This window comes from Theobroma cacao, chromosome 4 (genome assembly GCF_053813885.1).
Source record: "Theobroma cacao isolate CCN51 chromosome 4, ASM5381388v1, whole genome shotgun sequence".
In the NCBI taxonomy this organism is placed as follows: domain Eukaryota; kingdom Viridiplantae; phylum Streptophyta; class Magnoliopsida; order Malvales; family Malvaceae; genus Theobroma; species Theobroma cacao.
This window is the reverse complement of record NC_142642.1, coordinates 37,876,788-37,891,234: the sequence shown is the minus strand read 5'-3', so window position 1 is coordinate 37,891,234 and position 14,447 is coordinate 37,876,788. Positions and strand designations below refer to the sequence as shown.

Genomic DNA, 14,447 nt, shown 5'->3' with positions numbered 1-14,447 from the left:
CTTGAAGCTGATCAGGGTTCGTTTGCCAATTGAATTATGGAGAATGATGGTTTTGGACCAAAATTACAGGTCCTGACAAAGTTATACCTTCCTGTTATAGGCTTTTCTATTCTTTCTTTCAATTGTAATTGGATTTAAATTGTATTCTCCTTAGAATGCAGAGAATTTAATTTGTTCTTTCCTTCTTCCTTGTAAAGTAAAATCTTTTGTACATCTTCAAAGACTTAATGAAGCAATAAAATTTCCTTTCCTTGTTAAAAGAAAACAAGGGTTTCTCTGAACAAATATTGCTCTCCTGTTCTTGGTCAACGACCAAATCTGTTTGTTTGCCAGGAAAGTGGAACAAAACGGACAAACAACATATAATTTTATTTATTAATGGCTTAAACTACTGCCTGCTATATGTCTCATTCTCATGCTTCCTTCTAAGATCCTCAACTGGAATCATTATGGGTGGAATCTGACTAAGAGATGGCTAATCTTTTAGATTAAGATTAAAATTGCGTGGTGGAATTGAAGAATCAGAGAATGTCAGAGTTTGGACTGAAATGGGATGCCAGTCTTGCCAGATTTGGTGGGCAAGCAGCTTCCTTTTGACTATAGCTAGTCAAAACGAAACATAATTGCAGGTTTTATAATAGCATTAATAAGATTCAAATCAGAGTATCTCAATAATAACAAACATCTTAGCCGTTAATATCCTTAGGTATTTTATAAACAAATTTAATCATACTCTTACATAGAAAAATGAGAGTTTGTGGAAAGTGACTAAGTTAACACATTGAGTATACGCTAAGGAAGAAGATATTAAAGGGGAAAAACCGCAGATTATGCTTTTAATTTCTCTCCACCAATGGTTCATTCCTTGTTTCATGAAGAAAATGACGGATTAAACTAAGAACAAATATATAGAAAATTATCGATAATGTTGTTTTGTTGAATAAATGTACACCTTATCTAAAGATTGTAAATACAAATATATTACGTACTAAAATTGACATACATGTTAATTTTTTATTTATTTATTACTATATAATTCTTTATCTAAAGAATAAAATTCAAATCTTCTTTCTTTCAATTAAAAAAAAATACTAAGATTGACGTTTTCTGCTTTCATAGCCTAAACTTGATCTATCATTACCTTTCTTGCTGATCTTCTTCTTAAAAAAAAAGTATTGGGATACTTGGTATGATTGAATCCTTAACATGGGTTTCCTCTGTTGCCGTGTAATGCAATATGTCATAATGAAACATTCTTGATTTATCACTATTAATTAAGAACATAATACCAATAAAATATATTACCAAAGAAGCTTCATGTGCATGTGCATGTACATGAGTCCTCAGTCTTCCTTGGTTTGGTAAAGCCAATAGAAAAACAGATGGTCTAATATTATTTTAGGTTGACCTTCGATCAACAGCCAGCTAGCTTGTCATCATTATCATTATCATATGCCATTCGATTTTCAAGTCATGTTTAGGGTATGGGCATCAAGTCAAATTTCATTATCTGATTTTTTTTCTTCTTTAGAAATTGTAACTTTTAATTCAAATAAACTTAATAAAAAAATTAGTATATAATGGACAGATTTTCGACGAAAAACTTATGGAAAAAACAATAAAAAATGTAAAAAAAATTTTAAGATATATATAGTAATTAAGTTGCATTGAACATCTTTCGCCTGCTAAAATCTCATGTTTTGGTTAGTCTTTGAAATTTAAAAAACAATGAACAAAATTGTTTTTGTTTGTCCTTTTTTAGTCAAAAGCTTTGTTTCATGTTGTTTGATAGGGCAATTTCTCATATGAATCACATTTCTTTTACCAGAAAAATAATGTCGAACTTTGAATTGGAACAAAATTTGACTAGTCTTAGGGGAAACAAAACCGACGGTGAACTTGCAAAATAGAAATAATGTACTAGGTTTCAAGTTTTGTAAGCTAGTTCTTGACCAGCATCAATTACGCTTTTGACATGGTAAACATAGGAACCATCTTGGTTTTTGCAGTTAACTAAAGCTTTCAATTAATTTATTCTTGTTTTTTCTGTCCCCCTAATCCCAACCAAAAATCATTAAAAAAGAGATTATACTATATTAAGATCATCTTAAAATATAAGTGTAGGTAATTCATTAAAATAATAGCACTTAGTAATTTTTTTAAAAGTTAAAACTCCACCTATATCCTTTTTAGTTTCAATTTCTTTAACATGACACGTCTTGGTTTTTATTCTCAATTAACACACCTCATAAAATTTGTTTATTTATTCCTTCAAAGAGTTAAATTGATAAAAATACATTTAACTGTGAATAAATAGCTTTAACTTTAATTTGAATTGAAGGTATTATAGTAATTTTATTGAGCAAAACCTAATTGTCTAACTTCTGTGAGAATATAAGTTTTCGGTCAGATATTAATTGAGAAAAAAAAAATTCACATGATGCTAATTAAGAAAAAAATTATAAAATATTAATTGAGAAAAATTAAAATGACTAGAAATTATCTAAGTAGGATAATTTTAATATAGTATAAATTAAAAAAATTAAAGAAAAAGAAAAATCAAACTCTCCCTCGTGGCCTGTATTCCCACTACCTTTTTGAGTTACAAAAAGAAGCCGTGGAAAAGTTCTAAAAATAGAAAAGTGCTTGTTTAAAATAGCATCGCAGTTTTTAACACGTTAAAAAAATTTCTTGGCTTATATTTTAGTTTCCAAAAATATTTCAACAGTCAAAGATAATGGGTGCTGGCATCTGCTCATATGTCAATTTTCATATAGTTTATTATTAGCTTCTTCTATCAAAAGGGTTTTACAATTCATGCATTTTCCTCCACGAAAAGGAAACTAGACCAATCATATTTTTGAACTGTTTACAAGGGAAATCCAAGAGCAACTGTATAATTAATTTCAGCCTATGGTAGCAAAGGAAAAATTTGACTCTGGAAATAGAATTTATTAAGCAAAGCCCAAAGGTTAAGGGCAAAAAGAAAGGTGGCGAAAGTCACCTACGTAGAATTGAAACAACTTGGGAGTAAAATTAATAGGATGCTGGATGCATTACAGAACAGTTGTAAAATAAAAGAGAGAAAAAAAAAAAAAAAAGAAGAAGAAAAGAATCAAGACTTTAAGGTAAGGTTGTAGTTACAGTTTCCAGCATATAGTATATGAAGGCCTGCTGCATGCTTTACAGAGTAACTGTGAAGAAGTTGATGAATCTTGCTTGTTAGTTGTTGCCTTTATTCTTCTCTTAGTTTAGCAGCGGCAAACTTTATAACGTTAATGCCAGGAAAGGGGGGAGGCGAACGAAGGAGATGGCCAGCAGCGTTTATTTCATTGACCACGCAGTGGCCCTTCCCACCAGGGATTTGGGTGCAAGGGGAACCAGCAGATGGTGGCACTGGCCCCTGCTGTAGAGACTCGAAATTAGGAACAATTTTCCTGAATAGTTGCTCATCTTTCCAAGGCCTTACGGCGGCACCAAACTGTGCAGTAAATGAAATGAACAAGATGGTGAAGAGGAATGAAATCCTGAAGACAGTTCTTGCTTTGAGGAACCCGGCCATTTGTTTTTGAAGAACTTTGCTAGCTGCTAGTTGTTCGTTTATGAGCAGGAAATTAAAACAATTGGCTTGGATATGTGTGCTTGGTGAAGATCGGGATGCAGATATATATACAGTTGCAGAAGCATGGAGTAATTGCAGGGACAGTTCGCTGTTTGACTTTAGGCGGCGTTTGGCTTGAGTTAACTTTTAACGGAGTCTTGTCTTGACCTGGCCATGGTATGAATTTTCAAAGTCCATAATATTGTGGATCAAAGTAAAAACACACGGAGCCCCAAGCAGGGTTTTCTGCTCTAATCATCCCAATCGATTTCATTTAGATTATATATGTCCAATGTCAAATTAATTAAAACTTATTAACTATTTATTTGATCTAATAAAATTTAGATTGCTAAATCATGACAAAGATATTGAGTTAACTCTAAACGTGTATGATGTATACGAATAGATCATTCAATTTAATGATCGATTTGTTAAAATATTAACCATATAAAAAATTATAAAAATTCGAGTATAACTGGATTCATTCTCTTTCTTTAATTAGATGCAAAAGAAAATTGTAATATGAAAATAAAATTTTAATGAGTTTCTAGTTAATCTTAACAAGACACGTAAACAAGTTGTGTAATAGATCTTAACGAAAACAATGACATTAACAAAAAATATGACACACCAATCTATGTTTTTAGATGTCTTTATTAATAAAATTGTGTTGGATATAAAATGATATCTTATGCGTTTTTTAATAAATTTTTTATCCACGTTGCTTAGATACAAAAGATAAAATAAATTCATTATGAACTTGTAGAAAGTTGAAAAAGAAAATGGTTTTGGGTGCACACATATCACTTATTCAAATTGTTTTTTTCTTCAATTTTCACCAACAAAAGGATTTTTAATTTTTCAACCTTGGAACATTGTTGGGCATTTGCTGACGAGAAGCAGCTGATTGGGCGCTGCTTGAGTCACGTTAAAAGTGATGGATTCCACCGCAAGGAAAAGGCAAAGGAAAAAAAAGAGTGTTAGCGGTCTCTGAAATGGGAGAGACTGAATGGTTGGTAAAGAGGTTAAAGCGGGGGCGTGTGGAACGGGTGAATAGACTTTGATTTGATTATATCAGGCGAAATGGTCAAACACGCACAAGTCGTATTGACAATATCTCCACTATTGCTATTACAGTGTCATAGCCGCAATATGTATTTTCTCGTGACTCACTTGTCATGTTCTATGCCTTCTTGATTCATGCTCAAGGAGACAACAACATAGGCAAGAAACATATGCTTTTGTTTTGGGAACATGGATATTTGTGGGGGTTGTATTCTCATTGTAATATGCAAGAAATTTTGAGTTCGCCCAACTCATTTTATGAAAGGAGATTCATTGGTGTGTGATTGGCGTTGCTTATGGAAAAAAGAAATCTGACTTAGTTTGAGTCCTTGAAGTTAAGTTTTATCACATTTCGTGTCATTGTGTCTGATTGGACTAATTTCGGCTACTCCCTCTTCTTCTCTTTGGTGTGTGGAAAGTATTGTAAGATTACTCAGCTGCCATGAATTCTTCTATATCAACGCTGAGCAGTTCATAAGCGATATTTGAATTAGAACAATTAAAGCGAACATGGGTGTTTTAAATGCTTATCACGCCCAAACTTAAATTTCTCGAGGAAAGGGAAACAGTGAAAGGAGGGAACAACTAGTTAAGGAGATAGCGAAAGAGAGAGTCAGCAGACATAGATATTTCACATTTTGACAGTTACTTGTCTATGCATATGTAGCATTGCTATTGAAAAATTCTTCTGAAACAAGTAGGAATTAATGCCATTTCTCGTTAACAATTAATGCTCTGAGGATGATTCACTAGTTTAACTTCATCGACTGTGTCTCACTTTGAAAGGAGATTGTTTCGTGACTTGACTACTTTGGGCTCAAATAGTACTGTTTCGAGAGCTAATTGATTTGTAACATGTATCATGAATAGGTTAATTTAGGTAATTGGGATATATCCTAAAAGGAATTGTTCATAAATTAAGTTTTGTATTAACATAAGCTTTTGTCGTGACAAGGAGCCCACGCTTACGGGGTCTTTTTGCTGTTTGCGGAGTGTTCATTTGCCGGTTCACATGCTGCATCGTTTGTTCATTTTTGGGTTTTGGATACACTGAGAGACAACCTTTTTAGGTTCTCATGAATAGCTTGTAGTCTTTGCTTTTGGGTAAGTTTTTGAGCAGCTCTTATTGTTTGGCATAGTTTGATCTTATAATTGGGATGGGGGTAACGTTGTTGACACATGTAAAGGGTTTAGAAAGTAGTTTATATGGTGTCAATTGCCTTTTAGCAGCACCAACTTTCATACCACGAGCTAGGATTTTTATGCCAAGAGAAGTCTTTTTCACCAAAGTTAAAGATTTGATTTGGCATACTAGTTTTTGGGTCTATAATAAAATTGATTTATCTTAAAAATAAGTACATAAATTTTGTCGTGTTTCTTGAAAGATAGAAGTAGTAAATATATTTCAAGAAAAAAATTTGATAAATTTCTGAAAATTATGTAATTCTTGTAATTTTATTATCCTAAATCTTATTTAGCATTAAAGTAATTGTTGAAGAAAAGAAAAAAAATAAGGAAAAAAAAAACATATATTTAAAACGCATGGAAGTCTATTACAAAACATCAAGAGCTTGGGGGTTATCTTGCTTGTTAGTTGTTACTCTTGTTCTCCATGGAAGTAGCAGCAGCAGCAGACCTTTTAAAACTCATGGCAGGGAAGGGTGGTGGTGAACGACTGAGAGGGCCAGCAACGTTCATTGCATCTAGCACGCATCTACCGGAGCTGCGAGGGATGCATGAAAAATGAGAATGACCAGATGGTGGCACTGGTCCCCTTTGAAATGACTCCAAATTAGGAATAAATTTTTTCAACAGTACTTGCTCTCCGTGCAAAGGCCTAATGGCAGCAACAAGTTGGGCTGTAAACGGAATGAACACGATGGCAAATATGAATGAAAGTTTGGAAAGAGATATAGCCTTTGTTAATTTGAAGAAAACTTTAAGGGTTTAGCTGCTTGTTTGTGACCAAGAAGCAGAATCAATGCAATTTGATAATGTGAATTGAGTTATTGACTGCTGATATATGCATGCAATGCTCCCAGAAAATAGCAATTAAGATCTAACTAGTCTGGGTTATTAAAAGAAAAAAAAAACAACTAAATAGTTTGAAATTATGTCTCAGATAAAAATAAATATAAAATTATAAAATGAATTAAAACCTTACTTTATAACTAAAACTCAAAACTAGACAGAAGACTGTAAGTGGTTTTAAGCAAGGATCATAAAAATATGGGATCTATGATGTATAATTAAGAACTAGGCATTATTATTTTATCATGACTGATCGCAATTTCATAAATAATGAAACAACATGCTATGAGACAAAATCCATCAGCATTCCAACTCCATAATGATGCATATTTGTCAACAATCAAATAACACCCAACTAACAAATAAAAAAAATCTATATAGCCCTAAATTAAATATAAAGTTCACTTGAAAAATATATAATTAAAATCAACAAGTAAAAATTATCTTAAAATATTTGATCATAGTATTACTCTTAAAGTTGTATAATTTTTTCAAACTTAATTTTTATCATTTTGGAGAAGAAGAAAAAGAAAGTATTTTAAATGGCCTGGTGAAGAAGAAGAAAAGAGCGTGACTCTGATTTGAGAAAAAATAAAAATATTTTATTTTTTAATTAATTAATAAAATCTTTTTAATATTTATTGTTAAGCCCTTTGAAGTATTTTTTTTATCTCATTAATAAGATGTCAAAATTTGATAACTTAATAATGTATAAAAATTATGCACTGTTAATGTATCAAATATTAATCATATATATATATATATATATATATATATATATATATATATATATATATATATATATATATAGCCTTGCGTGTAGCAGAATAACGGTCTGAACACATGGAATTAGTTTAATACTATTTCAATAGGCATTTGGATAATTGCTTGACGTTTTTTGCTGAAAAGCTGGATTCGTATTGCTATGCAAAGATTTTCATAAGATTGTATGCGGGAGGGAAGAAACACAAAAAATTCTTACCCCCACCAAGCAACAATGCAGACTCATTTCACAGTCAAAACTTACTGCTCTGCCAATCATTCCCCTGTACAAAAACTCACAGCCCTTACACACACCTTTCAAAATCAATGATCCAAGGTTAAGATAACCTCAAACGAATGATGGAAAGGACACAAACAAACCAAAAAAATCAAATCTAACGCAATCAGCCGGTAAAACGCAAGAACACGACTCCGAAAAAGTGCTTCCACCATCATCAGCATCAACATCACCATAACTGGAGCCAACTTGAACATTGAAATCATAACTTTCAAATTAAAAAAAAAAAAAAAACGCAAGACCATTTCCAAGCATTAGCCAGAGCAGGAAATCAGAACAGGACCTAAATCCCCAGCAGCGGTATTTTTTTTTGTTTTTGGAAGGTGAATTTTATTGGTCATTCAATCGCTATGCCATTATAAGTCTCAAGCCAAAATTGCCAGAGACTCCCATTGGAATGAGTACCGGCTTGGCAAAAAAACTGTACACTAAACAGCCTACTACTGCTCACATAATCCTCAGCAGTAGACCCGCAAAAACAGCGACCGACCTTGATGCACCCAGAATAGTCCTTGTTCTCTCTGAACACCACCCTTGGCCAGGGTATCTGCCTTTTCCTTGGCTAACCTTGGGATTTTAGGGTGCATGTGCTTAGGCATGACTGCTGATTGCGCTGCCTGAAAGCATGCAACAATGTACACATTTGATCAGAGAAACAGGGTCACTACAAAGACAGTCAGCTTGGGGACGGTGCATGTGGCATCGTGCGGAATATGGATAGCAGACTTTGATAATCAATTTAAATGTTCAAACACGCTGAGTATCAAAAGTCATATTCATCTCCGTGTGTGACTAGCTACCCTTTGGCAAGCTCGCAAAAACAATATATCTCTCCATATATTTCTTGGGAGTTTCCTTTCTTACAAGTCATCTCTCTTCGCTTGTTGAATAATGTTGAATCTTGTTCCGTAAAATAGATTTGTTGTTTCTTTTTGTCTCCCAAGTCTTAATTCTACACTCAATCACAAACCATGAATGATTTGCACAGGCTAATTTGGGCCTTCGAAGAGTAACCCCAAGCCCTTCCTACTAGGTGTTAACCCAGGGTGGCGTGTTAAAATAATACTTTCTGCAAAAAGATATTGCCATACATAACATTTGGTTTTTGTTTTTTTATTATAAACAGATAAAAGATCAGACAAAAGTAGAATGCAGAAACAATATCATAACTCCAGTCCCCGTCCCATAAAAAACATCAACATAAAAAAGAAAAAAAAAACATTGTTCCCCTTTATCCCTTCAGGATCTGGCTGGTCCCCTCTGCCATGCTACCTACATCCCGAAGAAGAAAAAAATATCAGTACAATTTTCAAAGGCACTCCTCTTACATTATTATCTTTTTCATTTACCTCAGTGTTGTTTTGGTTTGTAAAAATATTAATTAATATACGGAAATATAAGGACAATGCAAATAGTTGATAAAGGACAACTTAATTTGTAAATTGTTTTTAAGAGTGTTAAGTTATTACTACCATGGTATCTTATTTAAAAATTTACCAGAATGTTAATCCTCCAATACTTGTTAGTAATAAAAAAAAAAATACCTCAACCAAAATTTTAAAATAACATCCGAATATTTGACTTATTGATTGGTGTATGTTTTTCCTACTTAAAGAGTAAGGTTCAAATCCCCTTCTATTAATTATAAAAAAAAAATCAAAGTATTTTGCTACTTGTGATAGTATTAATATATATAGATATAGCTAGCTTACCCATGAATTGAAGTAGAGGGAGGACATTTGCCTTTACTAATTGGAACATAGGTGCAGCCAGAACTACTGATTGGCGGAATGGGATCGTGGTTAAGGGCCACACCACCCACCACTGCCTCTCCATTATTCAGAGGTCTTGCTGATGTGGTCGTCGAAGCCAAAATTGCACTCCAAATGATCAGTAGGAGCATCATCATAACTTGAGCAATCTTTACAAATTTTCTATCACCCATTTTGAGAAACAGAGAGAGGGTAAATTAAACTATATTGGATGGAGGGTAAACAAAATTGACCATGCCTAGCTAAGCCATAAAAGGTTGTATTTATAGGTGATTGAAGATATCTCCATAGAGGTGGGTGGCCAAGAATGGAGGGTCCTTTTCATTAATTTGATGAAGATATGGTTTTACAAAAAACAAAAAAAAAAAAAGCTGGCTGGCCAAGAAGAATCTTTCTAATGTGACAGATTGTTTTGTCTTATAGTATTTATTGAAATAAAAAAAAAATCCACGCATGCATAGCTTAGCCATAAATAAAAGTAATATATTAGGTCAATCTTTCTACCTGGACAAATTGTCTGATAGTATAATATTAATTTTGGTTCTCAGATCATACTAGCTACTCATCTATGACAAAATCCAAAAGCTTTATCAATTCTAGCAGCACTTTTTTTGCTATGATAGTACTGTAGTAATGGTTAGTTTCAATTAAAAAGTGAGACACCATCTTCGTTGGTCAAAGTAGGTTTATTGTCATCTCCATATTATTGTTTGGTAATGAAGCCGAGGAGAGAATAAAGACTATATATTTAGAGTTTAGTGTGTGTTATATTATCACTACTAATATTGCTGTGCATTATAATGTAATTGCTTGGACATAAGATTTGATCATCAAACATGCATTTATAGGTCATATTTTTAACAAAATTTCCTTAACTTCGAAGATTTCATGAACAAAATTTTTAACAAAAACGTACACTATCAAACAACTATGGTATCAATAAGAATCTATGGTTGCCATTGATGATGATTACGTTATCAACATGCCTTTTTCTACCCACTTTTTCAGCCTCGAAAGAATCGAAAGTTGTGTTGTTGATGGCTGATGATTGCGACTTTCGTCCCCTCTTCCCTAGCAACCAGAGGTCAAGGTTGATTTCGTGCCGCCGAAGAAGTGTTAGACGTCTATGGGCATTTGTTGCTTTATTATGCACAGACAAATGCAGCAGATTCGAGGAGAATCAGAATATTCAGACCAAATTGCTAGTGCTTGTTAAGTTGAAACATTTGCACCTTGAGATAATCATACCGTGGGATGAACGGAATGAATACAAAATAGCTTTTGACAGACTTAAATTGATGAGTACAATGGTTTTAATTTATATTCATGGTGATACCCTTTTACCGAGGAATCGTGCACAAGCAACTGGTACATATATTAGTACATGACAATGCTCGAGTAGCTAGTAGCTACCTTAATTAAGTTATTTGAGCAGTACCTTAATTAATTTATTGAAATTGTATAACTTCATTGATTGTCTCAATCTGAAGGAGATTTTTTTGTTCAATTATAACTTTGACTACTTTGGGCTCAAATAGTATAGTTTCAACAGCTAATTAATTTGTAAATGTCTCACGAATAGGTTTAGTAATGTGGATGTCCTTAAAACATTCTTCACAAATATTTATTTTATTAACATAACCTTTTTTCTTGTTTCTTGAAAGATAGAAGTAATAAGTATATTTCAAGAAGGAAATTGATAAATATATGAAAATTGTCTAATTCTCATAATTTTATGCTGCTAAATCCTATATAATCTTCACATATAGATCATTTTTTTTAAATTAAAATTTCATTGTCAAAAGGAGAGTTCTCCCTATAAAACAGAGAGATTTTAAACCTTTCTATTTCAATGGTGAAATATATTGACTCAAAATCGCATATAGATCATATTTCATCATGTTTATTATTAAACCAACAAATTTAAATATTGATAAAAGTTTCTTAAAGGCCAATAGCTGGTATTACAATTTTAGATATAAAGTCTTAAGGCAAGGGTTAGAAGCCCTTAATTAAAAACAACAACACAAAAAAAAAAACACTTGTGAATTATGATTATAAAGAAAATAAGGAAAAAAACGTGGAACTTTATTGCATCCCGATCAATAAAACGTAGAGAACTTGGGGAATTCTTGCTTGTTAGTTGTTACTCTTGTTCTCCATGGAAGTAGCAGCAGCAGCAGCAGCAGCAGCAAACCTTTTAACATCCATGCCATTGCCTGGGAAGGGTGGCGGTGAAGGAATGTGACGGCCAGCAATGTTCATTTCATTTAGCCCGCATTGACCGGTGCCAGGGATGTTTGAACAATGAGAATGATCAGATGGTGGCACTGGCCCCATTTGAAGTGACTCCAAATTAGGAATAATTTTTTTTAACAATACTTGCTCTTCGTGGAAAGGCCTAATGGCAGCACCAAATTGTGCTGTGCATGAAATGAACACGATGACAAATACCAATGAAATTTTGGAAAGAGTTGTAGCCTTGGGGAACTCCATATTTCTTACTTTGAAGAAAACTTTACGGGGTTAGCTGCTTGTTTGTGAGGAAGAAACTAATGCAATTGATGATCTGAATGAGTTATCCAGCTTGGGGGATGTGTATATATAGATTTGTGTGTAGCAGACTAGCTGTGAAGGGAAATGGAATTCGTTTACCATTATTTTAATGGGAATTTGGTTAATTACTTGACTTGGACATGACTTGTTACAATGGAGTCTTATTTTTGACTCTGGCCGCATGTTCTAAACAGTTTCAAAGTTTAAAATCTGAAATCAAATACTTAGAAAACTTGACCCTTAGACTTTGTATGTGTGTTTTCTTTCCTAAATTAAGAGTCATATTAAAAAATGCAATAAAAAAGAAAACTAACAGATAGAAAACTTGTGCTGCTTGAAAGCAGTAGCCATGTACACATTTGATCAGAGATATGGGATCACTGCAAAAGACTGCAAACCCTGTCAGCTTGGGGGGACGGTGCATGTGGCATCGTGTGGTGGAATATGGATAGCAGACTTTGATGATCAATTTAGATGTTCAAACACGCTGGGTATCAAAGTCGTATTCATCTCTATGTGACTAGAGCTCGCAAAAACAATATATCTCTCCATATATTTCTTGGAACTTTCCTTCTTATTAGTCATCTCTCTTGGCTTGTTGAATGTGTTATATTGTTCCGTAAAATAGATATGTGTCTCTCTTTATCTCCTAAGTCTTAATCCTACGTCTAATCACCAACCATCATGATTCGCACAAGCTAATTTGGGACCTTCAAAGAGTGAGCAAGCTCGCTTTCCCGTTTGTATACGTTTATTATAAAAGATATACGCTGAGAAAAAAAAAATAGATGAAGATATATTATAGATAATATTGGTTTTGGTCTTTTATTATAAAAGATAAAGATCACATACAAAAGTAGAAAAAGCAGAAATCACTTCATAACTAAATAATAAAGCCCCTATTACTCTAACCCACCCTTTCCATACAAAAGAAACAAAAACTTAAGCATAATAATAAATATAATAATAGAACATAAACAGCGATCCTTTCTCTTTTTATCTGCACCAATCTGCCATGCTACCTGCATCCCTCAAAAAGAAAAATAAAAATCAGTGCAATTTTCAAAGGCCATCCTCTTACATTATTATCGATCTTCGTATATACGTTTACATTTTGCAACGTCTACTTGAGTTAACTCTCATGATCTCACCTCCAAGAGTGATTCTACTAATGTCGTTAAGTGGGTGCTTAATCCAGTATCTTAATCCCCCATGGAGGATGAAGAAAATTATTATGCAAATAAAGAGTTTCAAAGCCAAAATATATGGAAAATGCGAATGCTTGATATAGTACAACTTAATTTATCAATTGCTTTTCAAGTGTATCAAGTTAGTTAATTCCCCAGGGGAGGAAGCTTCTTCAAGACTGGTTTTTTGATGGGAGGTTGAGGGGAGTTTCGAGGTGGAAGGCATTTGGAGGAGATGCACTGAACGTGATCTTTCTTGGAGGTTTTTTTGGTGTTGTTGAGGATGATTGGTTCTGGGGGCGATTCCTCCAGTTTTTGGTTGGTGCTTGGATTGGATTCTCTCCTAGTTAAAGGAGATGGTTTGTTTCTGCGATTTGGACTGAATCTTTGCGATTCTTGGATCTTTTGCTCCCTTTGGTAAAGTCTAGGATTTTTTCTACGGAGACCCTTTGTTCTAGGTTGGGTCCTTGTGGTTTCCATCTTCAGTTGCTACCATTTCTTTAAGTGTAGCAGAGATCTTTTGGCAATTGTACAGGCAGTTTCACCCTCACTTTCGCTATGCCACAAGGATCTAAGGCATCAGAGCCTCAGACTCGAAATGGCATACTAGTGAAGAGGTTAATAAAAATTCACTTTTAAAAAATAAAATTATTACTACCATGTTATTGTATCTTAGTCGAAAATTGACTGGAATGTTACACCTCCAATAATTGCCAGTATTATATATATAGCGCTTACCCATGAACTGGAGTAAGGGGAGGACATATGCCTTTGCTAATTGGAAGATGGGTGCAGCCAGAAGGCCCAATTGGCGGGACGGGAGCCTGGTGAAGCGCCACACCACCTACCACTGCCTGTCCAATATTCAGAGGTCTTGCTGTGGTCGGAGCCAGAATTGCACTCAATATGATCAGTACGAGCATCATCATAACTTGAGCAATCTTTACAAATTTTCTTTCACCCATTTTGAGAAAGAGAGCAAACTGAATTACATGGGATGAAGGGTAAACAAAATTGAAGCATGCCTTGCTAAAGCCAAGGTTGCAATATATATAGGTAGCTAGGTGGGCCAAGAAAGATCTTTCTAACGTGACAGATTGTCTTTTACTGTATATAGATCCAATACATTAATCCAAAAGCTTTATCAATTCTGGCAGCATTTTAGTTTTTTCTAC

General features: G+C 33.7%; 1 long non-coding RNA gene across 1 annotated transcript; it reads right to left on the bottom strand.

Annotated features, from left to right (window-relative positions):
• Nucleotides 1–12,884: 12,884 nt before the first annotated feature.
• Nucleotides 12,885–14,239, bottom strand: LOC148763376 (uncharacterized). The gene is made up of 2 exons (XR_016026004.1): nucleotides 14,011–14,239; nucleotides 12,885–13,107 (listed from the first exon to the last, which is right to left on the bottom strand). It is a non-coding gene; the product is annotated as an uncharacterized LOC148763376 (long non-coding RNA).
• Between the last annotated feature and the right edge of the window lie 208 nt (nucleotides 14,240–14,447).